This window comes from Myotis myotis, unplaced genomic scaffold (assembly GCF_014108235.1).
Source record: "Myotis myotis isolate mMyoMyo1 unplaced genomic scaffold, mMyoMyo1.p scaffold_m19_p_2, whole genome shotgun sequence".
Classification (NCBI taxonomy): Eukaryota; Metazoa; Chordata; class Mammalia; order Chiroptera; family Vespertilionidae; genus Myotis; species Myotis myotis.
The window spans coordinates 103,211,809-103,237,109 of NW_023416324.1; the positions used below are offsets into that span (position 1 = coordinate 103,211,809).

At 43.5% G+C, this 25,301-nt stretch overlaps 1 protein-coding gene across 5 annotated transcripts in view; it reads right to left on the bottom strand.

Moving 5' to 3' along the window:
* PCOLCE2 (procollagen C-endopeptidase enhancer 2) overlaps positions 1 to 25,301 on the bottom strand; it is a 155,265-nt gene that overhangs the window by 91,302 nt on the left and 38,662 nt on the right. The gene's annotated exons all lie outside the window — the stretch shown is intronic.

Here is a 25,301-nt window from a genome sequence, read left to right on the forward strand (position 1 = left end):
AACTTAGAACACAGAACTTAGAACACAGAAAGAAGAAGACAGAACCAAGAAGAAGACAGAACCTACACAGACAGAAGAACTTCGCTGGAGAGAACATGGCAAAAGATCCTGGACTGAACCTGACTACAGAAATTGGCAAGAGAACCTGACTAGAACCTGGTGACTGAACCTGGCTGGAGAACCTAGCGAGGGAACATGGCTACAGAACCTGGCTGGAGAACCTGGACAGAACCTGGCCGGAGATCCTAACCAGAACTTCTCTGGAGATCCAGACCAGAACTTGGCTGGAGATCCTGGCTGGAGATCCTGGCTAGGCTGCTGATCAACTGAACGCTGTCTCCGTGTCATTCCTTCTTCGCCGACTCCGTCCACACCTTTGGGGACCCCTGGACCTGCTGGGGTTGGACCCCGGCAATGGATGAGGACAGTGGGGGTGGGGGGTAAGGCCAGAAGGTGGGGTGGGAACCGGGTGGAGGGTAGCTATGGGGTGAAAAAAGAGGAACTACTGTAATAATCTGAACAATAAAGATTTATTTTAAAAAAAGAATTGAACCTGAGACCCTTCAGTGCATGGGCCGATGTTCTAACCACTGAGAACGCTGGCCAGGGCTAAATTTAATTTTACTTGAATGTAACCAACAAAGAAACTGAATTGAAATGGAAAGAATTAATATAGTTTAATGAAATACTTGTTTAACAAGATGATCAATCTTAAAAGAAATCTCTAAATTTTAGTAAATGTATTTTAAAAATTGAAGTTATAATAATTTCTAAAACTTGTTATATTCATGGAATATTTTAAGCATATATAAAGTAAATAGAATAACACAGGGTGTCCCAAAAAATTGTATACACACACTAGAATAATGATAAAGGCAGTGTTTATTAAAATACATTTCATTTTCAAAATTGAGCTATCAGCTATTAACGTGTGTATAAATTTTTGGGGGACACCCTGTATAATGAACTTCCATGTATCCATCACTCAGTTGCAACAACCAACTAGCATCTTTCCACCACCTGCTTTATTATTACTATTGATTTACAGGTTTGGAGGTGGTAAAATCATACACTTTGAAGTATAAAATCTTAGCTGTAAAGTTTTCAAAAATGAATATATTCATGTAAGCCACACTCCACACTATGTAGAATCCCTTTCACACAAAATTCCAGTATCCCAGCCCAGTCAACCTGCTGACTCTCTACTCCACGTTTCTGAACTTTCATCTTCCATTAGTTTTACTCTGGATCTTCGTATAAATGAAATCATATAGTTTGTATTCTTTTGTGTCTGGCTTCTCCTGCTTAGCACAACACCAGAGATTCATTTATGTTGCCACATGTTTTGGTAATCTGTTCCTTTACACAGCTGAGCAGTATGCCAGTGTATGGAAACACCACAATCTGTTGACCCATTCTCCTGTTGGCATTCACTTGGATGTTTTCAGTTTGCATTATTGGGTGAATAAAGCTGCCAGGAACATTTCTGTACAAATCTCTTTGTGGAATTTATTTTCATTACTTACACAAATGCCCAGGAGTACAATTCCTGGGCCAAGAGTAGATATAGTTGTTTAACTTCACATGAAACTACTGAATATTCTTCCCAAGCGGTTGTAGCTTTTATACCTCTCAAGGTATGAGCACTTTGGTTGCATTACATCCTTGCCACTGAGAAGGCTAAAAGGCTAATTCCAATGTAACCCTGATATTTGGGGGGGCTAGCAATCTGAATCTGTGCCAACAAGCCCAGTGTACATTCTTGATAACCTATAATTAAGTCATTGCCTCTTTCCCAGAAACTGGTCTTGCAGGACCTGTTACCTAAATGCTCACATTTCACAGAGGCAATAAACTATGAACAGTGCACAGCCCCCCCCCCCGGGGGGGGGGGTTATTAGCGCTGGTGCCAGGCCAGACCGTTAGATATGGTCTCAAGACCCCCAACACCTGGGGCCTTTTTTGCAAAGCCCACGAAAGGACAGGAAGTGTAATCCATATTTGAGGGACAAAGACACCAGAAAGATATAAATGAGAAGCTCCCTGCATGTTACTTTGCTCAGACTTGGGAAGTTATTCCGCTCATTCCACTGGCATAATAAACTGTGTAACTCCATTTTTCTAAATCATTGTTTGGTTTTTCTCCAGTCTTCTACAACACCACTGCTGGAGTCCATTTATTGTCTTCACTAGCTGAGTATAGACAGAGACCCCCAAAAGTTAGTAACCTTGAAGCCCTAGCAAAGGTCAGGGCTGTGTACCACCCAGTTAATCTAGATACTACCCAGTTAATCTAGATAATGGTAGCTGAAGCAACCTCCCTACCTTTAATCATGTAAATTGCCTAAGGGTCATGCTATGACCTAGTCTGTGTGTCATTGAAACCTCCTTACCCTAGGGCTACCCCAGACCAAATAAAAGGTTGGAGCGGCCAGAGGATTGGGAGGAAGTCTCTCTCCTTGAGTTGGACTTGCCCGCCTGGCTCCCCAACATTTCCAAATTATCTCGTGTCTTTTTCTTTCATTTGCTGTGTGGCTCCTCTTTCAGATACCGAACCCTACTCCACACAGAACATGGAGGGAGTCTTACACGACACACCACCATTTGATGTTTTAGCCAATCTGGTGAGTGTGTACCAATATCTCCATGTAGCTTTAATTTGCACTTCCCTGTTGGCTAATGATACTGAGTAATTTTTCATGTACTTATTAGTCAGTCATATATCTTCCTTTGTGAAGTCTGTTCAGATATTGGCCCATTTTTATATTTATTGGGATCTTTATCTTTTTTTTGTTGAGTTTTATGAGGTTTTTCTATATTCTGAATAGAAGTCCTTTATCAGATATTTTCTCCCATTTTGTAAGTTACCTATTCATCTTTGTAACAATGCTTTTTTGGAAGTATTGGTTTTAATTTTAATGTTTGCATGGTACATATTTTTTCATCCATTTACATTCAACCTATGTTGACTTTGTATGTGAAGCACTCTCTTATATATGAAGCTTTTTCTTATAGTGTTGGGATTTCCTATTTCACCCATTTTAATAATTATTGTCTTCTTACTGGAATACTTAATCCTTTGAATTTAATACTTGGATTTAGTGTGCCATTTATTATTTTGTTCTAGCCATTCCACTTTTCTTTTGTTCCATCTGCTCTCCCTTTCCTGCTTTCTTTGGGTTAGTTGAATGATTTTAGTATTGCATTTTAATCTTTTCCCTTTTAGCCTAACTCTTACTTTTTTTTCACTTTTTAAGAATTCTTTTAATTCTTACATTTTTAACGGTTACTCTAGGGATTACAATATACATCTTTAACTTATCATAATCTGCCTAGAGTTAATATTGTATTTATCATGTATTATATATGTGTGTATATGTGAACAGCATAGTACCATTTACTTCTCCATCCTGTGTCCTATTGTCATATATATGACATCATTATACATATGTCATACATAATACATTCCATAATACAGTATTAAAGTACTTTTGTTTTTTTAACAGGCACATGTAAAGAAATTAAGAGAAGAAAAAATAATATATAGTCTTTTATATTTATCACTAGAGGCCCAGGGCACAAAAATTTGTGCACTTGCGGGGGGGGGGGGGGGAGAGTTCCCTCAGCCTGGCCTGTGCAATCTCACAGTCTGGGACCCCTCGGGGGATGACCATCTGCTGGCTGAGGCCTGCTTCCCAGGGGATTGGGCCAAAGCTGGCAATCAGACATCCCCCTGGCAGCCCGGCAGCCATCGGGGGATGTCCACTTGGCAGCGGGGAGCAGACCTAAGCTGCAGTCGGACATCCTTAGCACTGCTGAGGAGGCAGGAGATGCTCCCACCACCACTGCTGTACTGGCAGCCATCAGCCTGACTTGTGGCTGAGCAGAGCTCCTCCATGTGGGAGCTGACTGACCACCAGGGGGAAGCTCCTGCATTGAGCGTCTGCCCCCTGGTGGTCAGTGTGTGTCATAGTGACCAGTCATTTCCAGTCTTTCTGCTCTTAGGGTCAGTTTGCATATTACCCTTTTACTATATAGGATAGAGGCCTGGTGCACGGGTGGGGGCCGGCTGGTTTGCCCTGAAGGGTGTCCCAGATCAGGGTGGGGGTCCTGCTTGGGTGCCTGGCTAACCTGGGTGAGGGGCTGATGGCTGTTTTCAGACAGCCCGCACCCCTTTTAGGGTGGGGGTCCCCACTGGGATGCCTGGCCAGCCTGGATGAGGGGCTGATGGCTGTTTTCAGGCTGCCCGCACCCCCTTCAGGGTGGGGGTCCCCACTGGGGTGTCTGGCCAGCCTGGATGAGGGGCTGAGGGCTGTTTTCAGGCTTCCCACACCCCCTTCAGGGTGGGGGTCCCTACTGGGTTGCCTGGCAAGCCTGGATGAGGGGCTGAGGGCTGTTTTCAGGCATGCCAAGCCTGCAACTGAAGCTCCCAGTCTCTCCTTTTTTTCTTTCTTTTTTTTATTCTGGGATTTATTTACCTTCTGTAATTGAAACTTTGTTGCAGCTCCAGCTCCGAGGCCGGCTGGCTGAAAGCAGGTATCTGGGGTTTGTTTAGCTTCTATAATTGCAACATTGTTGCTTAGAGTGCAGCTCAGAGCCCAGCCGAGGCAGGCGGGGAACCTTGGCTTTCTCCATCACTAGAGCAAGCAAGCCTCCTGTTCGCTTCAGCTGCCTGGCTGCCGGCCGCCATCTTGGTTGGCAGTTAATTTACATATCACCCTGATTAGCCAATGGGAAGCGTAGTGGAGGTATGGTTAATTACCATGTTTGTCTATTATTAGATAGGATTTCCATTGGCCTTTATTCCTCTTACTGGTATCTTCATGTTATCCTGTGGTGTCATTTCCCTTCAATGTGAAACTGCTTTTAATATTTCTGTGATGTAAGTGTTTATTTGAAAATGTCTTAATTACTCTTTCATTTTTTAAGACTGGCTATAGAATTCTGATCGTCAGTTTTATTCCAGCACTTTAAAAATGCTGTTCCTCTGCCTTCTGGCCTCCATCCTCATTAAAAGGAAGTGCATCATTCAGGCTATTTGGTTTATATCTTATTGATTTTAAGATTCACTCCTTATCTTTAGATTTCTGTAATTTAATTTTGATGTGCCTAGATGTGGCTTCATTTTTATTTATCCTGTTTAGGTTTTGTTGATCTTGGTCTATAAATTGATGTACTTCACTAAATTTTGGTAGCTTCAAGCCATTATTTCTTCAGATATTTTTTTCTGCACTATTATGACTCTCTTATTCTCTGGGACACAAATTACACATGTGTAAGACCACATGATATTGTCTCACTGGTCTTGGGGGCTCATTCTCATTAAGATTTTCCCTCCTGGTTCTTCAGATTACATAATTTCTATTCAAATTCAGACTCTTGCTTCCATCATCTCCAATCTACTTGTATGGCCATAAGGTAAAATTTAAAATTTAAATTTCTGTATCTTTCAGATCTATAAATACCATTTTATTCTTTTTTATAGAGCTGTTTCTCTTCTGAGATTCTCAATCTGTTTATTTATTATACATATATTTACCTTTAAGTTTTTTAATATTTTTGTCAACATCCATATGTTTTTTAAAAATACGTTCTTATTGATTTTTTTTCTTTTTGGAGAGAGGAAGGTAGAGAGATAGAGAGATAGAAACATTGCTGAGAGAAAAACATTAATCAGCTGCCTCCTGCACACTCCCCACTGGGGATTGAGCCCACAACTCAGGCATGTGCCCTGACCAGGAATTGAACCAGTGACCTCTTGGTTCATGGGTCGACACTCAACTACTAAACCACACTGGTGAGCTTCCCTTTAAGTTTTTAAACATATTTCTTATAGTGGCTTTCTGCCACTTTAAAATGCTATCTGCTAATTGCAAGCTCTGACTTGTCTTGGTATCAGTTTTTATTGTCTATTTTTTTTCTTGAATATAGGCACACTTTCCTGGTTTCATAACATGAATAGATAATGGACATTATGAATGATACCCATTATAGAGACTCTAGATTCTTTTGTGTTCTTATAGAATCACTTGAAAAGTGATTTTTGTTTTAGCTGGCACTTTGCTTGGCCAGACCCGAGCTCAAACTATGCCTCTCTGGAAGAGGGCAGAAGCTAGCAGTGATGGCGAACCTATGACACGCGTGCCAGAGGTGACACGTGAACTCATTTTTTTGGTTGATTTTTCTTTGTTAAATGGCATTTAAATATATAAAATAAATACCCAAAATATAAATCTTTGTTTTACTATCTTTGTTGCAAATATCAAAAAATTTCTATATGTGACATGGCACCAGAGTTAAGTTAGGGTTTTTCAAAATGCTGACACGCCAAGCTCAAAAGATTCGCCATCACTGAGCTAGAGTGTCTGTCCTTTCTTTCATCTTACAGCTGATGCTTCTGTGCCAGGCCAAATGAGCTCTCCCCCACCTATGTAGAATTTAGCTGTCAGCCAAACATTAGGGTGGATTTTATGTGAATATGTTCTGCCTCAGTTCCTCTGTAGCTACCAGCCAGGATTTCCTCCCAAACATTCTGGCTGCTCTTGTTAGCCCTGACATCCCAAACTAGTAATGTTGCACTACAGCCCAAAGCAAGAGAAAATTATGAACTTGGAAGAAGAATGGCAGCATGGGAGATCCCCTTGGCCTCTCCCCCTGAAATTGTAGTAAGTTAATCAACTATAACTCAATAAACGATTCCCTGCTCAATATAGAGGCACATCTGAGAGACCTGTGCATTTAAGCATTAAAGGTGAGCACATGGGAAAAAATAGGGAAGTGTGAAGGGAAGACAGCTCACACAGCCATGGACTCAGCCCTGCAGACAGGAGCTTGCAGCCAGCCTGGCCAAGAGAGGGAAGAAAGCCAGGAGGAGCAAAGTCTTAGGGGCAGAGTAGCAGGGTCAGCAGGGCAAGCAATGTGAACAGCGGCTGAGTCAGCTGAAAGGCTGGGCAAAGACACAGCACTGGGGTTCTGTTGCAGCTGTCCACTGTCAGGTGGCTGCTGTTTCAGACAAAGAAAGGGAGTCACAGAACCCTGTTGCCATTTGGACTCCCAAAACTTGCCTCCTATTGCCCTTGGTGTCGGGTTGGGTTGAGAAGCACTTTATCTGTAAACTGAGAGATATTGCAGCAGAATCGCTGCTTCCCTCTGTGACTGATCCTGAGTTTGGGCGTGTGGCAGGAAATCCCATAGAAGTTCAGGGTCACCATTATGGTGAGGGCAAAACAAACCCCACCCTGAAGCAGCAAGCAGAACTGCTGTGCTACAGAGGTCAGATGTGGAAGGTCACAGAGGTAAAAATCTTTGATTCAGTACCACCTACTAGAAAACACTAGAAAGGTATCTTCAGAGAAAACTGCTAGAAAAGGGCCAATTTATATACATAAAAGCCTAAGCTACCGAATGACCAAACGACAGGTTGACTGGGTGCTATGACATGCACTGACCACTGGGGGGCAGACACTCAAGGTAGGAGCTACCCCTTGCTGGTCAGTGTGTTCCCACAGCCAACCTCCTGCGGCCGGCCAACCTCCTGCAGTCCCTCCCCCTCACTGGCCAGCCCCCACTGGCCCTAATTGGGACTGGGCAAGATGGCCCCAATTGGCTCCAATTGACAGCCAGGCCAAGGGACCCCACCCATGCACGAATTCGTGCACTGGGCCTCTAGTAATATATAAATGCCTAGACAGAGCAGATCAGCAAATACCATGAATAACCATGGTAAATCTCCAGAAAGAAAAGTGAACACAATGAAATATGTTACATAAATGACAGAGAATTAAAATTGCAATTCTGAAAATAGTCAACAAGATGCGAGAAAATACAGAAAGGCAATCCAATGCACTCAGAAAACAAATAAATGAACAAAACAAGTGTTTTATCCAAGAGACTGAAACTTAAAAAAGAACTAACCAGAAACCTTAGAAATGAAGTATGCAATTAAGGAGATTAGGAATGAACTATTGAGCATAGGAAACAAAGTCAACTGCTGGGGTCCAACCCCAGTAGGTCCAGGGGTTCCCAAAGGTGTGGACGGAGTCAGCGAAGAAGGAATGACACAGAGAGAGCATTCAGTTGATCAGCAGCCTAGCCAGGATCTCTAGCCAAGTTCTGGTCAGGATCTCCAGCGAAGTTCTGGTTAGGATCTCAGCCAGGTTCTGTGTCCATGTTCTCTTGCTAGGTTCTCCAGCCAGGTTCTCCAGGTTCTCCAGCCAGGTTCTGTCCAGGTTCTTCAGCCAGGTTCGGTCGCCAGGTTCAGTCACCAGGTTCTAGTCAGGTTCTCTTGCCATGTTCTATCCAGGTTCTGTAGCCAGGTTCTGTCTCTAGGTTCTGTTTTTTGTTGTCTTGTTACATCTGTATTTATACCAGTTGATTCCAATCCTATCAATCTCTATTCCAAAGGTTAGGGCGTTTCTTATCTCCATTCCAGGGAGTAAAGATTATGTAGCTTAAGTGTGATTGTTCATAGTTAAAGTGATTAACTACCCGCCTGGCACTCAGTTAAGGGGTTTTATTCCCTCCCTAACTTCAGGGGAAAATCCCTACCTGGGGAAACAACCTTTCTCGGAGAGGTGACCTTGGTTAAAACACATAGCACCAAGAAGGTGAGTAAACATATTAAGAACAGTATGCCATACACGCCAGGTCCCTTGAAACATATACTGTGCAGATGTTTCTTCCCTGCGGCAACTGTGTCAAGCAGCAAGGATGGACCGGCTCCCAGCAGTCAACCATACAGAGGAAAGAATTTTCTAGGTAGAAATCTAGAAATGACAAAAAGGGAAGAAGAGAAAAATCTGAGCATTAAAAACAAAAACAAAGAGCTCTACGAGAACTATTTGACTCCATCAGGAAAAGCAATAGCATAAGAATAATAGGCATTCCAGAAGAAGAAGAGAGGAAGAAGGGAACAGAGCCTATTCAAAAAAATAGTGGATGAGAACTTCCCAAACCTACAGAAAGAACTAGATCCTTGAATCCAAGAAGCAAACAGAACACCTCAACCTAAAGAGGCCCTTTCCAAGGCACATAGTATTAAAATGGTCAAATATTAATGGCAAAGAAAAAATTCTGAAAGCAGCCAGGGTAAAGAAGAAAGTGACCTACAATGGAAAATCTATTAGAATTTCATCGGACTTCTCAGCAGTAACTCTATGAGCCAGAAGAGAGTGGAACCAAATATTCAAACATCTGAAAGAGAAAAATTACCAGCCATGAATAATATATCCAACAAAATTATCCTTTAAATATGAAGGAGAAATAAAGATGTTCCTAGACATACAGAAGCTGAGGGATCTTATCACCAGAATATTTCTACTGCAAGAAATACTCAAGGAGTTTATTCTACCTGAAACAAAGAACATAAGGTCACAACACTACAAGATGGACAAAACAATTACAGCATAAAGAAAGATAATTTTTGAGAAAAAAACAAATGGGAAGGGGGTAAAGGTCTGAACTGATAAACGAGGCTGAAGATCAAATGAAAAAAAATTACTGTATATATGCAACTTTATTCTTTATAAACCTAACAGTAACCACACACAAAAATCCCAAAACAAGATGCATAGCTTTAAAAAAGAGGAAAGCTGGAATACCAGCAAACAAAAACAACAGGCAAAAATACAAAGGAAAAGAACTAATGGAGGCAAAGAGCTATCAGAAAATAAAGGATCAAATGGCTAAAAGAAATCCTCATACATCAATAATTACCATAAATGTAAATAGACCAAATTCACCAATAGAGAGGCATAGAGTAGTAGAAAACGAAACAAAACCATATGTTGCCTTCAAGACACACATCTAAGCTGCAAAGATAAAGGTAGATTCAAAGTGAAAGGGTGAAAAATGATTCTCCAAGCCATTACCATCCACAGAAAAGCAGGTGTAGCCATTCTTATATGTGATAAAATAGATTTCAGATAACAAAGGTAAGAAGATGCCGGAAGCCGGTCCATCCTTGCTGCTTGACACAGTCGCTGCAGGAAAGAAACATCTGCACAGCATATGTTTCAAGGGACCTGGCGTATATAGCATACTGTTCTTAATATGTTTGCTCCCCTTAGCGCTGTGTGTTTTAACCAAGGTCACCTCTCCGAGAAAGGTTGTTTCCCCAGGTAGGAATTTTTCCCTGAAGTCAGGGAGGGGATGCCTCTCTTAGAAAGGTTGTTTCCCCAGGTAGGAATTTTTCCCTGAAGTCAGGGAGGGGATGAAACTCCTTAACTAAGTGCCAGGCGGGTAGTTAATCACTACAAACAATCATGCTTAAGCTACATAATCTTTACTCCCTGGAATGGAGATAAGAAACAACCTAACCTTTGTAATAGAAATTGACAGGATTAAAATCAACTGGGATAAATACGGATGTAACAAGACAATAAACAGCAGAACTTCGCTGGAGATCCAGACCAGAACTTGGCTGGAGATCCTGGCTAGAGATCCTGGCTAGGCTGCTGATCAACTGAACGCTGTCTCTGTGTCATTCCTTCTTCGCCGACTCCATCCACACCTTTGGGGACCCCTGGACCTGCTGGGGTTGGACCCCGGCAAGAAGAGACAAAGATGGATATTTTATAATGTTAAAGGGATACTACAGCAAGAAAACATAATACTTCTTAATATATACATCCAATTAGGGAGCACTGAAATATATAAAGCAACTACTTACAGAACTAAAGGGAGAAACAGATCAAAACACAATCATAGTTGGGGACCTTAATATTCTACTGACAGCTCTAGGTAGATTATCCAAACAGAAAATCAATAAATATCAGACTTAATTGATACATTAGATCAAATGGCCTTAATTTACAGTTATAGAGCCTTTCATTCTAGATTGAACATCTGATTATACATTCTTCTCCAGTGCATGTGGAACATTCTCAAGGATATCCCATATGTTGGGTCATAAAACTAGCATCAACAAATTCAAGAAGATTGAAATTATACTAACCATATTCTCTGACCATGATGCCTTGATATTAGAAACCAACTGCAAAAGGGGGTAAAGAAACCAACAAATACATGGAGATTAAACAGCATACTACTAAAAAATGACTGTGCCAATGAAATAAAAGGTGAGATCAAAAGATATGTAGAGACAAATGAGAATGACAATACAACATATCTAAACCTCTGGGATGCAGCTAAAGCAGTAATAAGAGGGAGGTTTATATCATTACAGGTCTATCTCAAGAAACAAGAGAAGTCTCAAGTTAACTATCTAACATTACATCATAAAGTACTAGAAAAAGAACAAAACAGCCGAAAATCAGAAGAAAGAAAATAATAAAAATTAGAGCAGAATTGAATGAAATAGATAAAAAGACTATAAAAATTAATTTTTAAAAAACGAGCTGGTTCTTTGAAAAGATTGATAAAACTGACAACCCCCTGGTTAGACTCACTAAGGAAAAAGGAGAAAAGACCCATACAAACAAAATCAGAAAGAGGAGAAATCACCACAGACATTACAGATATACAAAGCATCATACTAGAATACTATCAAAGACGATATGCCACCAAATTCAATTACCTAGAACAGTGGTTCTCAACCTTCTTAATGCCGTGACCCTTTAATACAGTTCCTCATGTTGTGGTGACCCCAAACCATAAAATTATTTTTGTTGCTACTTCATAACTGTAATTTTGCTACTGTTATGAATCGTAATGTAAATCTGATATGCAGGATGTATTTCCATTGTTACAAATTGAACATAATTAAAGCATAGTGATTAATCACAAAAACAATATGTAATTATATATGTGTTTCCCGATGGTCTTAGGAGACCCCTGTGAAAGGGTCATTCGACCCCCAAAGGGGTCGCGACCCACAGGTTGAGAACCACTGACCTAGAAGAAATAAGTTCCTAAAAAATATATAACCTCACTAGACAAAACCATGAAGAATTGGAAAATCTAATTAGACTGATTAGTGGTGAGGAAATTGTAAAAAAGCCTTCCAAAAAATAAAAGTCCAGGACCAGATGGCTTCACCAGTGAATTCTACCGAATGTTCAAAGATGATTTGAAACCTATCCTTTCAAACTCTTCCAAAATATTGTAGAAGAAGCAATACTTCCTAACATATTTTATGAGGCTAACATAACCCTGATACTGAAACCTGGCAAAATGACACAAAAAAAGAAAACTGCAGAGAAATATCCTATATGCAAATTATCCCCTCGACCAGGAATTTGACTGGAAGTTTGACCAGGGGGTGGGGCTGGCCAGCCAACCACCTGTGGACCCTCCCCCTGGCCGGACCCCACTCATGCGCAAATTCATGCACCAGGCCTCTAGTCTCTGATAAATACAGATGCAAAAATCCTAAACAAAATACTAGCAAATCAAATATAACAATACATCCTATATAATAAAGAGGTAATATGCAAATTGACCATCACTCCAACACACTAGATGGCCGCCCCCATGTGGTCAAAGATGGCCACACCCATGTGGACACAAGATGGCTGGCAGAGGAGGGCAGTTGTGGGCGATCAGGTCAGCAAGGGAGGGCAGTTGGGAAGGACCAGGCCTGCAAGGGAGGGAAGTTGGGGGTGACCAGGCCTGCAGGGAGGACAGTTAGGGGCAATCAGGTCTGAGGGGAGGGCAGTTAGGGGAGACTAGGCTGGCAGGGGAGGGCAGTTGGGGGCAATCAGGCTGGGAAGGGAGGGAAGTTAGGGGTGACCAGTCTGGAAGGGAGGGCAGTTGGGGGTGACCAAGCCAACAGGGGAGGGCAGTTGGGGGTGCCCAGGTTGGCAGGAGAGGGCAGTTAGGGGCAATCAGGTCAGCAGGGGAGCAGTTAGGTGTTGATCAGGCTGGCAAGGTGTGGTTAGGGGGCAATCAGGCAGGCAGGCAGGGAGCAGTTGGGAGCCAGCAGTCCTGGATTGTGAGAGGGATGTCTGACTGCCTGTTCAGAGGATCGGGCCTAAACAGGAAGTCGGAAATCCTTTGAGGGGTCCCAGATTGGAGAGGGTGCAGACTGGGCTGAGGAACAAACCCCCCCACCCCTGTGCATGAATTTCATGCACCAGGCCTCTAGTTAAAAAAAATAATACATCATGATCAAGTGGCATTCATTCCAGGAGCACAAGATGGTTAAACATAAGCAAATCAATCAATGTAATATACCACATTATTTTAAGAAAGGATAAGCCATAAAAAAAAGACTCAAGATCTGGAAAAATGGCAACAGGCAGGAAGGTAGGGAGGGAGAGTGTGTGAGAGAGTGAGGGAGCTATAGAGGAGTGTGTGGACATGTGTGGGTGTGTGTGTGTGTGTGTGTGTGTGAGTGAAATAGGGACAGTTAGATCCTGCAGGTCTTTCAAGGGGCTGCAAATCTGGGCAGTCTTAGATGGCAAAACCCCGTTGCCGCTGCAAACACTCTGGGGAGGACACCAGTGGTGCAGAGACCACGCCATCTTGAAGAACAGAACTGCTTGAGACTAGGATCCTAGCCTGGCCACCACCCAGGCTGGTCTCGTTAGCAAACCGGAACCCTACAGCCGCTCTGGTAGAAGACCTGTGACCACAGCTTCAGACCCAGAGACACCAAGACTCCAGGCACCCAGGCCACAGATTTCTGTGAGTAACAAAGCCAATTCCCCTCCCCTGCCACCCCTGCAGCAGCGGCATAGGAACTGCCAGACCCAGGCTGCACAATAGGGCTTTCTGCACACACTCAGCAACAGCAGCTCTGCTTGACTTTGAGCCTTGGTGTCAGACACGGGAAGTTTGTTTTCCATGACCAGGCTCCGCAGGCGGGGAGACTGTGCTGAATTTGAGCATAGGTGCACATCTTTGGGGAGACTGTTTTCTGTGACCAGATCCGACACCCACACAGGGCAGGGAGGCAGCAAGGCAGCGCTGAATTTGAGTCTGGACATGCGTGAACTCCAGGAATTTGTTTCCCGCGACTAGGCTCCACACCCAGGCAGGGAGACTGTGCTGAATTTGAGCCTGGGTGCGCATCCTTGGGGAGACTGTTTTCTGGGACCAGATCCCACGCCCACGCAGGGCAGGGAGACTGATGAATTTGAGCCTGGGTGCATATTTTGGAGAGACTGTTTTCTGGGATCAGATCCCCTGCCTACAGGGCAGGGAGACAGCGCTGAGTTTGAGTCTGGATGTGCACGAACTCAGGGATTTGTTTCCTGCGACTGGTCTCCATGCCCAGGCAGGGAGACTGTGCTGAGTTTGGGCCTGGGTGCGCACTGTTGGGGAGACTGTTTTCTGCAACCAGGTCCTGTGCCCACATGGGGAGACAGCGCTGAATTTGGGCCTGGGGGTGCAGACCCAGGGAGTTTGTTTCCCATGACCAGACCCTACACCCTAGCAGAGAGGCTGTGCTGAATTTGAACCTGAACGTGCAAAGCCGGGGAGTTTGTTGCCCTCACCCAGCTCCGCACCCAGGCGGGGAGAGTGTGTTGAATTTGAGCCTAAGTATGCAACCTTGGGGAGATTGTTTTCCGCGACTGGGTCCCGTGCCCATGTGGGGAGACAACGCTGAATTTGAGCTTGGGGGCATGAACCCAGAGAGTTTGCTTCCCATGACCAGACCTGACACCCAAACAGGGAGACTGCACTGAATTTGAACCTGAATATTTGAACTCGGGGAGTTTGTTCCCCGCGACCAGACCCCGTGCCCATGCAGAGGGGCAGCACTGAATTTGAACCTGGGTGCATGGACATGGGGAGTGTGCTTCCTGCAGTGCACACCCGCATGACCAGACCCCACACCCACACTGAGCGGCAGTGCCACCTGACTTTGATTCAGGGCAAGCACACAGAGAAGGCTGTTTTCCACAGGGCAGGAGTAGGCCTCCTGCCAACACAGTGTGACTGTGCAACCCGGTCTCCCAAGCAGATTGGGGACCCTGAATCTCCACACAAGAGGCAGCAATGAGCACCAGTGACTAGACTCTGTTTCTCATTGCGTGCACCTGGGATCCCTGATTCCCAGTACATGCACACTAAGAGCCAGCGACTCCAATTCTTGGCGCATGCGCACATAGGGACCCTGATTCTCAGTGTGAGACAGCACCAAGCAACAGAGACTCTGATACTCAATTCTTGGTGCAGAAACAGGGAGCCTCTGACTCCTGACACGCACTATGAGACTGCTTTTTGGCACACTCAAGCAGGTTCTCTGTTTCAATGTGGTGCAGGCAGGGTCCCTGATTCTAGGTGCGCACATGAGGCCACAATAAGCACCTGAGACTTGGTCCCGGGGCGAGCGTGGCTCCCAGCAACCCACAGCAGCTGCACGTCTTGGTGTCAGAGCTCTTCAATAACACTTGGGGGGTGAAAAACTCCCACTGCACATGGCACAGACCCCTGCAACTTGACATTTGAACCTTCTGGTGATAGAATGGGGAGACAATGAAACAATCCCCAGAGGAAAGAAAAGGAGGAATTGCTAAGAAAGGAAATAAGTGAAATGGAAGCATGCAACATGACAGAAAAAGAATTCAGAGTAATGGTCATACAGTTCATATACCAGATGGACGAGAAAATCAACAACTTATGCAAAAATCAGGAAGAAATGAAAAATGGTATAGCTACAATCAAAAACACCATGGAAGGCTTGAACAGTAGACTAGAAGAAGCAGAAGACCAAATTAGTGAGTAAGAAGATAAAGTAAAGAAATAAGCCCAATCTGAACAGCAACTAGAGAAAAAAATTAAAAAGCAGGAGGAGAGCCTAAGGGAGCTTTGGGACAATGCAAAACGGAATAACAGACGTATAATAGGGTTGCCAGAAGGACAAGAAGAGCAGCAAGGATTAGAAAATCTATTTGAAGAAATGACAGAAAACTTCCCTGATATGGGGAAGAAAAAAGTTACACAAGTACAGAGAGTCCCAAGCAAGGTGAATCACAAAAGACCCACACCAAGACATGCCATAATTACAATGGCAAATGTTAACAACAAAGAGAGAATCTTAAAGGCTGCAAGAGAGAGACAGAGAGTTACCTACAAAGGATCCCCCATCAGATTATCAAATGATTTCTCAACAGAAACACATCAAGCTAGAAGGGAATGGAAAGAGATATACAAAGTGATACAAAGCAAGGGACTGAATCCAAGAATACTCTATCCAGCAAGACTATCAATCAAAATTGAAGGGGAAATCAGGAACTTCGCAGACAAAAAAAAAGGCTAAGGGAGTTTATCACTAAGAAGCCAGCAATGCAAGAAATGCTAAAGGGAATGCTGTAAAAAGAAGAAATAAAAAGGTAAGAAGGAACACAGGCTCAAAAAAATAAAAATAGCTACAAACAAGTACCTGTCAATAATAACTTTAAATGTAAACAGACTAAATCTTCCAATCAAAAGACATCGAGTGGCTGAATGGATAAGAAAAAAAGACCCATATATATGCTGTCTATAAGAGACCCACCTCAGAACAAGGGACTCACACAGACTGAAAGTGAAGGAATGGAAAAACATCTTCCAGGCAAATGGAAATGAAAAAAAAGCTGAGGTAGCAATACTTTTATCAGACAAAATAGACATCAAAGTGAAGGCCATAACAAGAGATAAGGAAAGCCACTTCATAATACTAAAGGGATTGATATAACAAGAGGATATAACCTTGATAAACATATATGCACCCAATGTAGGAGCACACAAATACATAAAAAAAACTTCTGGAAGATATCAAGGGAGAGATCGACAACAACACAATCATAGTAGGGGACTTAAATACACCACTGACTTCACTAGATAAATCCTCTAGACAAAAAATCAGCAAAGAAACAGCAATCATAAATGACTCACTAAATCAGATGGACTTAATTGACATCTTCAGAACATTTCACCCCAAAGGCACGAAATATATGTTCTTCTCAAGGGCACATGGGACATTTTCATAAATAGACCACATATTGGGTCACAAGCAAAGTCTTCCCAAATTCAAGAAGATTTGAAATCATACCAAGATCTTCTCAGACCACAATGGCATAATAATATTAGAAAAAAACTACAATAAAAAAATCCAAAATACTCAAACACTTGGAAGCTGAATAGCATGTTATTAAATATTGATTGGGCTACCAATGAGGTCAAAGAAGAAATTGGAAACATCCTGGAAACTAATGACAATGAAAACACAACAATCCAAAACCTATGGGACACAATGAAAGCAGTCCTGAGAGGGAAGTTTATAGCTCTACAGGCCTACCTCAAAAAACAACAAAAAATGGTAGTAAATCAGCTAACTCTACAACTCAAAGAATTAGAAAGAGAACAACAAGAAAAGCCCAGAGTGAAAAAAGGAAGGGGATAATAAAGGTTAGAGCAGAAATAAATGACATACAGATCAAAAAAACTATACAAAAGGTCAACAAAACCAAGAGCTGGTTCTTTAAAAGGATAAACATTTTATGAACGTCTAGCCAGGCTCACCAAGAAGCAAAGAGAGAGGACCCAAATAAACAAAATCCGAAATGAAAGAGGAGAAATAACAACAGACCCCACAGAAATACAAAGGATTGTTAAAAAATTCTATGAACAACTGTACTCCAACAAACTAGACAACCTGGAGGAAATGGACATATTCCTAGAAAAATACAACCTTCCAAAACTCAATCAGGAAGAATCTAAAAATCTCAATAGGCCAAAAACTATGGAAGAAATTGAAGCAGTCATCAAAAAGCTTCCAACAAACAAAAGCTCTGGGCCAGACGGCTTCACAGGGGAGTTTTACCAAACATTCAATGAAGAACTGAAACCTATCATCCTCAGACTATTCCAAAAAATTTAAGAGGAAGGAACACTTCCGAGCTCATTCTATGAAGCCAGCATCACCCTAATATCAAAACCAGATAAAGACAACACAATGGAAGAGAATTACAGGCTAATATTCCTCATGAATATACATGCCAAAATCCTCAACAAAATCCTAGCAAATCGGATCTAGAGGTACATCAGAAAGATTATACACCATGACCAAGTAGGATTTATCCCAGGGATGCAAGGATGGTGCAATATCCACAAATCAATAAATGTGATACATCACATAAACAAATTGAGAGAAAAAAAAACATATAGTCATATCAATTGATGCAGAAAAAGCATTTGACAAAATCCAACACCCATTTTTGATAAAAACTCTCAGCAAGATGGGAATAGAAGGATCATATCTCAACATAATAAAAGCCATATATGACAAACCCATAGCAAACATCATACTCAATGGGCAAAAACTAATACCATTTCCCCTAAGAACAGGAACAAGACAGGGATTCCCACTTTCACCACTCCTGTTCGACACAGTACTGGAAATATTAGCCATTGCGATTAGACATGAAGAAGAAATGAAAGGCATCCAAATTGGAAAAGAAGAAGTAAAGCTGTCCTTATTCGCAGATGACATAATATTGTACATAAAAAACCCTAAAGACTCCATCAAAACCCTATTAGACTTAATAAATGAATTTGACAATTTAGCAGGATACAAAATTAATGCCAAAAAATCTATGGCATTTTTATACACAAATGGTGAGCTTACGTAAAGAGAGACTAAAAAAGCAATCCTATGTACCATCACACCAAAGAAATTAAGATACCTAGGATTAAACTTAACTAAAGAGGTAAAAGACCTCTACTTAGAAAACTACAGGATGTTGAAAAAAGAGATAGAGGAAGGTATAAACAGGTGGAAGAACATACCATGTTCATTGATTGGTAGAATCAACATCATTAAAATGTCCATACTGCCCAAAGCAATCTATAAATTCAACACACTCCCCATTAAAATACCAAGGGCATATTTTGCAGACCTAGAACGAACTCTCCAAAAATTCATCTGGAATAAAAAAAGACCCCGAATAGCTGTAGCAATCCTGAGAAAGAAGAACAACGAAGGTGGGATCTCAATACCAGATATCAAGCTGTATTACAAAGCCACTGTTCTCAAAACTGCCTGGTACTGGCACAAGAACAGACATATAGATCAATGAAATAGAATAGAGAACCCAGAAATAGACCCGAACCAATATGCTCAACTAATATTTGACAAAGGAGGCAAGAACATACAATGGAGTCAAGACAGTCTCTTCAATAAATGGTGTTGGGAAAATTGGACAGATACATGCAAAAAGATGAAACTAGACCACCAACTTATACCATAGACAAAAATAAACTCAAAATGGATAAAGGACTTAAATGTAAGACGGGAAACCATAAAAATACTAGAGGAATCCAAAGGCAACAAAATCTCAGACATATGCCGAAGCATTTTCTTCACTGATACAGCTCCTAGGGCATTGGAAACTAAAGAGAAAATAAACAAATGGGACTACATCAAAATAAAAAGCTTCTCCACAGCAAAAGAAACCATCAACAAAACAACAAGAAAGCCCACTGCATGGGAGAACATATTTGCCAATGTTATCACCAATAAGGGTTTAATCTCCAACATTTATAGGGAACTCATACAACTTAACAAAAGAAAGATAAACAATCCATTCAAAAAATGGGCAAACGACCTAAATAGACACTTTTCAAAAGAGGACATTCAGAAAGCCAAGAGACATATGAAAACATCCTCAAAGTCACTAATCATCCAAGAGATGCAAATCAAAACAACAATGAGGTAGTATCTCACCCCTGTCAGAATGGCTATCATCAACAAATCAACACATGACAAGTGCTGGAGAGGATGCGGAGAAAACGGAACACTCGTGCACTGCTGGTGGGAATGCAGACTGGTGCAGCCACTATGGAAGACAGTATGGAGTTTCCCCAAAAAGTTAAAAATGGAATTTCCATTTGACCCAGTGATCCCACTTCTAGGAATATATCCCAAGAAACCAGAAACACCAATCAGAAAGGATGTATGCATCCCTATGTTCATAGCAGCACAATTTTCCATAGCTAAGATTTGGAAACAGCCTAAGTGCCCATTAGCAGATGAATGGATTAGAAAATTGTGGTACATCTACACAATGGAATACTACGCTGCTGTAAAAAAGAAGGAATTCTTACCATTTGCAACAGCATGGATGGAACTGGAGAACATTATGCTAAGTGAAATAAGCCAGTCAATGATAGAAAAATACCACATGATCTCACTCATTTATGGATAATAAAGACCATTATAAACTGACCAGAGGCCCGGTGCACAAAAATTTGTGCACTCAGCGGGGGGGGGGGGGGGGGTGTCCCTCAGCCTGGCCTGCGCCCATTCACAGTCCAGGACCCCTTGGGGGATGTCCACCTGTCGATTTAGACCCACTCCCCGGGGGATCAGGCCTAAGCTTGCAGTCAGACATCCTTCTGGAAGCCAGGGAGCCCTTGGGGGATGTCCAACTAAAGGCTTAGGCCCCCAAGGGATTAGGTCGAAACCGTTAGTTGGACATTCTTAGTGCTGCTACAGAGGTGGGAGAGGATCCTGCCACCACCACTGTGCTGGCCAGCCATGAGCCAGCTTCTGGCTGAGTAGCACTCCCCATATGGAAGTGCACTGACCACCAGGGGGCAGCTCCTGCATTTAGCATCTGCCCGCTGGTGGCCAATGCACATCATAGCAACCTGCCATTCTGCCGTTCAGTCAATATGCATATTAGCCTTTTATTATTATTACTAGGGGCCCGGTGCATGAAATTCGTGCACTGGGTGTGTGTGTGGGGGGGGGGAGTGTCCCTCAGCCCAGCCTGCCCCCTCTCACATACTGAGAGCCCTCAGGCGTTGACCCCCATCACCCTCCGATTGCCTGATCGGCCCCTTGCCCAGGCCTGATGCCTCCGCCAGAGGTGTCAGGCTTGGACAGGGGACCCTCATTTCCCCCCATCACTGGTTCTGCCCCAGCCCAGGCCTGATGCCTCTGGCCCAGGCATCAGGCCTGGGCAGGGGACCCCCAGACCCCTCCGATTGCTGGCTCTGCCCCTTGCCCAGGCCTGATGCCTCGGCCAGAGGCGTAGACCCCCATCACCCTCCGATTGCCTGATCGGCCCCTTGCCCAGGCCTGACGCCTCCGCCAGAGGTGTCAGGCTTGGACAGGGGACCCCCATCTCCCCCCAATCACTGGCTCTGACCCCCGCCCAGGCCTGATGCCTCTGGCCCAGGAATCATGCCTGGGCAGGGGACCCCCATCTCCCTCTGATCGCTTGCTCCAAGGGGACCATCATATCCCTCCAATCCCCGGCTCCGCCCCCCACCCAGGCCTGATGCCTCAGCCAGAGGAGTTGACCCTTATCACCCTCCGATCACCAATCACCGGATCGGCCCCTTGACCAGGCCTGAGGCCTCTGGCTGAGGCGTTAGGCCTGGGCAGGGGACCCCCAGCTCCCTGTGGTTGCAGGCTCCGCCCCTGCCCAGGCCTAATGCCTCTGGCTGAGGCATTAGGCCTGGGCAGGGGACTCCCAGCTCCCCGCGATCTCCCGCTCCGCCCCTGCCCAGGCCTAACGCCTCTGGCCGAGGCGTCCAGCCCGGGCAGCGGGGACCCACAGCTGCAGCGGCCCCGCGATTGTGGGCTCCGCTTTAGGCCCAGGCAAGGGACCCCTAGCTCCCGGGACTGCCAGCTTCGACCATGCCCAGCTCCCATCGCTGGCTCCACCCCTACTTCCTGCTATCACTGGCCAGGGTGGCAAAGGCGCCTGATTCTCCGATCATGGCTGAGGGGCAGGGCAAAGGCGGCCCCAGGGCCACCTTTGCCCTGCCCCCCACCTCTTAGCTCCCCCCTGGGTTTCCGATCACTGTCAGTGGCAGGGGGCTTCTTCCTGCTTTCCCTTTCGCCTCCCTGCATTGTGCCTACATATGCAAATTAGCCGCCATATTTGTTGGCAGTTAACTGCCACCTTAGTTGGCCGTTAATTTGCATATAGCCCTGATTAGTCAATGAAAAGGGTAGCGCCGTACGCCAATTACCATTTTTCTCTTTTATTAGTGTAGATATAGGATGTCCCTATTTTCCCCCTTTTGCCCCCTCTACCCAGCTCTTGCCCCCCACTTCTTTCTGGCCATCACCATACTGTTGTCTGTGTTATGGGTTGTGCATATATTTTCTTTGGGGCCAGGCTGCCTCGCTGCCCGGGGTCTTAAGAGCACTTTTTTTTTTTTTTTTACAAATGAACACAGTGAGAAGTCACGTACCTTTTTTTGTTTGTTTTTAACTTTTTAACATGAGGCACAAAAAAAGATTATCTTCGCGTGCGCTGTTTTACAGCTACAGGCTGAGGGGAGAATGGCTTCCAGGGAGCAGCCTCAAGGCAGTCACGGCCCTCACCACCTGGGACGGAGGAAGGGGAGGCTGCAAAATGGCCTCGTCCGAGCTCAGACAGATGCCTGCTCCAGGGGCTGCCCTGGACATTCCCTGTGCCTACGGCCTGAAAGCAGGCTGAGCCCTCGAGGGAATCATCTGCCCCAAGTCTTCCCTCTTTTCAGGGCTAAAGTCTCACTCTTCCTATCGACCAAGTGTAGCAGCCACTTAAAATCTAAGGGGTGACCCTAGAACCAAACCTCATCTGTGCCATGCATGTGAGGTCTGGCTGCCCAGGGGGTGGGCATAACTTAACCAGCCAAGATGAGGGGAAGGGAATAAACTACGTGCGACTATAACATCTGAAGTAATATTTACATTTGAAAACCTGGGCCAGGAAGCTTGGAAAGGCATCGCAGCTGGGAGACCTGCCCTTGTCCTTCACTTGCCTGAAGCCACACCTCCTCTACCTCGCACTCCTCTCCCGCTGCTCGCATCCTGAGGCAAACACCCGGCCTCAGCACTGGTCTCTTTGGACATAGCACCGCCCCACTCTGAGCCACGCCCCCAACTCTCTGTACGTGGGACCGCCCTGCTCTGAGCCATGCCCCCTTTCCGTACGCAAACATGGCACCACCTTGAACTTAGCTATGCCCCCTGCCTTTCCATACAGAAAATGGCACCTCCCACCTTGGGCTTAAGCCTCCAGGTGAAGAGCTGCCCCCTGCTTCCTGACGCGGGGCCGGATCGGGTCACTGGGCAGTGATGCAGCCCGGCTTCTGAGTCTTCTCCAATCACCGATCACTGTTGATCGGTGATCGGAGAAGCTGGGTGGGGCAGGGAAGAGGCGGACGCTAGCAGCGGCCTCTTCCCTGCCCTGCCCAGTTTCTCTGATCACTGGCCAGGGGGGCAGGGCAAGGTCGGTCCCTAGAGCCGCCTCTGCCCTGCCACCCAGGTCTTGGCTGCCGCCTGGGTTTCCGATCACTGTCAGTGGCAGGTGGCTTCTTCCTTCCTTCCCCTTTCGCCTCCCAGCATTGCGCCTACATATGCAAATTAACCACCATCTTTGTTGGTGGTTAACCACCATCTTTGTTGGCAGTTAATTTGCATATCGTCCTGATTAGCTGATGGGAAGCGTAGCGAAGGTATGGTCAATTACCATGTTTGTCTATTATTAGTGTAGAAGATGAACAAAAATAGATACAGAGGCAGAGCAGCATCAAACAGACTGTCAAACTACAGCGGGAAGGTCAGGGAGGGTTGGGGGGGCAGGGGGTGTTTAAGAGATCAACCGAAGGACTTGTATGCATGCATATAAGCATAACTAATGGACACAAGACCCTGGGAGGTAGGGGAGGCCGGGGGAAGGTCAAGGGGGGAAAAAAAAGGAGACATATGTAATACTCTTTGTAATACCTTAAGCAATAAAACAAAATTTAAAAAAAAATAAAGATGGTCACTGATGTTTAAAAAATAAAAAAGAAAGGATAAGTCATATGATCTTATCAATATATGCAGAAAAGCATTTGATAGGATACATCCATTTATGATTAAAACACTCAATAAAATAGAAATAGAAGGAAAGTACCTCAACATAATAAAGGCCATATATGACAAACCATCAGCTAATATTATAATCAGTGGCAAAAAACTGAAAGCTTTTCCTCTAAAATCAGGAACAAGAAAAGGATGCCCACTCTCACCACTCTTATTCAATAAAGTTCTGGAAGTCCTAGCTAGAGCAATAAGGCAAGAGAAAGAAATAAAAGGCATCCAAACTGGGACTGAAGAAGTAAAAGTGTCACTTTTTGCAGGTGACATGATTCTGTACATAGAAAACTCTACGGGCTCCACCAAAAACTATTAGAAACAATAAACACAGTAAATTTGCAGAATACAAAATCAATGTACAAAAATCCACTGCTTTCCAATATACTAACAACAAAACTTCAGAAAATAAATAGAAAGATAACAAGATAATATTCCGGTTTGCTTATGAAATGCACATGGCCTGTTACAGCTCCTTACACAGTTAAAACTATTGTGCAAAAAAAAAAAAAAAAAAACTGCTGCTGCTCTACAGATTTGGGTTCTTGGTTTCCCTGGAGGTTCTGAATGAAGATTGCACACAGGCTTATTAACGGCTGTCTGTGCTAAGGTCCTTCGGGACTCGTGATGGCCTTTTTGAGCATGGGGTGTAGAAGCCTTTCTGGAATTAGAAATGTCTGAGGAAGAAAGACAAAAGCCAAGGCCAGGTGCATGAAATGAGGGGCTTGCGTTTATAGTTACCTTGGGGATTTTTCTATCTTGCAGTAAAATGTTAATAGAAATTATTTGCAGCATACCTCTACTCATTGGGCAGTTTGTTTCAAATGGTTATTTGTCTCATCCCAGATCTTTAGTGAAATTTTATGTGTAATTACTATGTATTTATATTCCACAATGTGAATAGAACACATGTTTAGTGTTGCATTTTAGACTGACTTCTGTTTTATTAATGAAGCTGTGACACAAAGTCTCCTTTACCTTTTAAAATGTTATGATTTTTAAATTATAATTTATTTTGATTGTGGAATAAATACATGAATGAAAAATCTTCAATAAAATGAAACAAAACAATTCTATTTGCAATTTCAACCAAAAATAAAGTACCTAGGAATAAACTTAACAAAGGATATGAAAGACCTATATACTGAAAACTACAAAGCATTATTAAAAGAGATTTAAAAAGACACAATAAAATGAAAAATATCCTGTTTTTATGGATTGGAAGAATCAACATAGTTAAAATGGCCATATTACCCAAAGCAATATACAGTTTTAATGCAACCCCCATCAAAATTCCAATGTCATTTAAAAAAAAAAAAGAACAAAAATTCATCTGATTTGTATGGAACCACAAAAGACCCTGAATAGCCAAAGCAATACTGAGAAAAAAAGAATGAAGCCAAAGGTATCACACTACCTGTCTTCAAATTATACTACAGAGCTATGATAATCAAAACAGCATGGTATTGGCAGATAACAGACACAGATCCATAGAACAGAATAGAGAGCCCAGATATAAAACCACATGTATATAAGCAGGTAATTT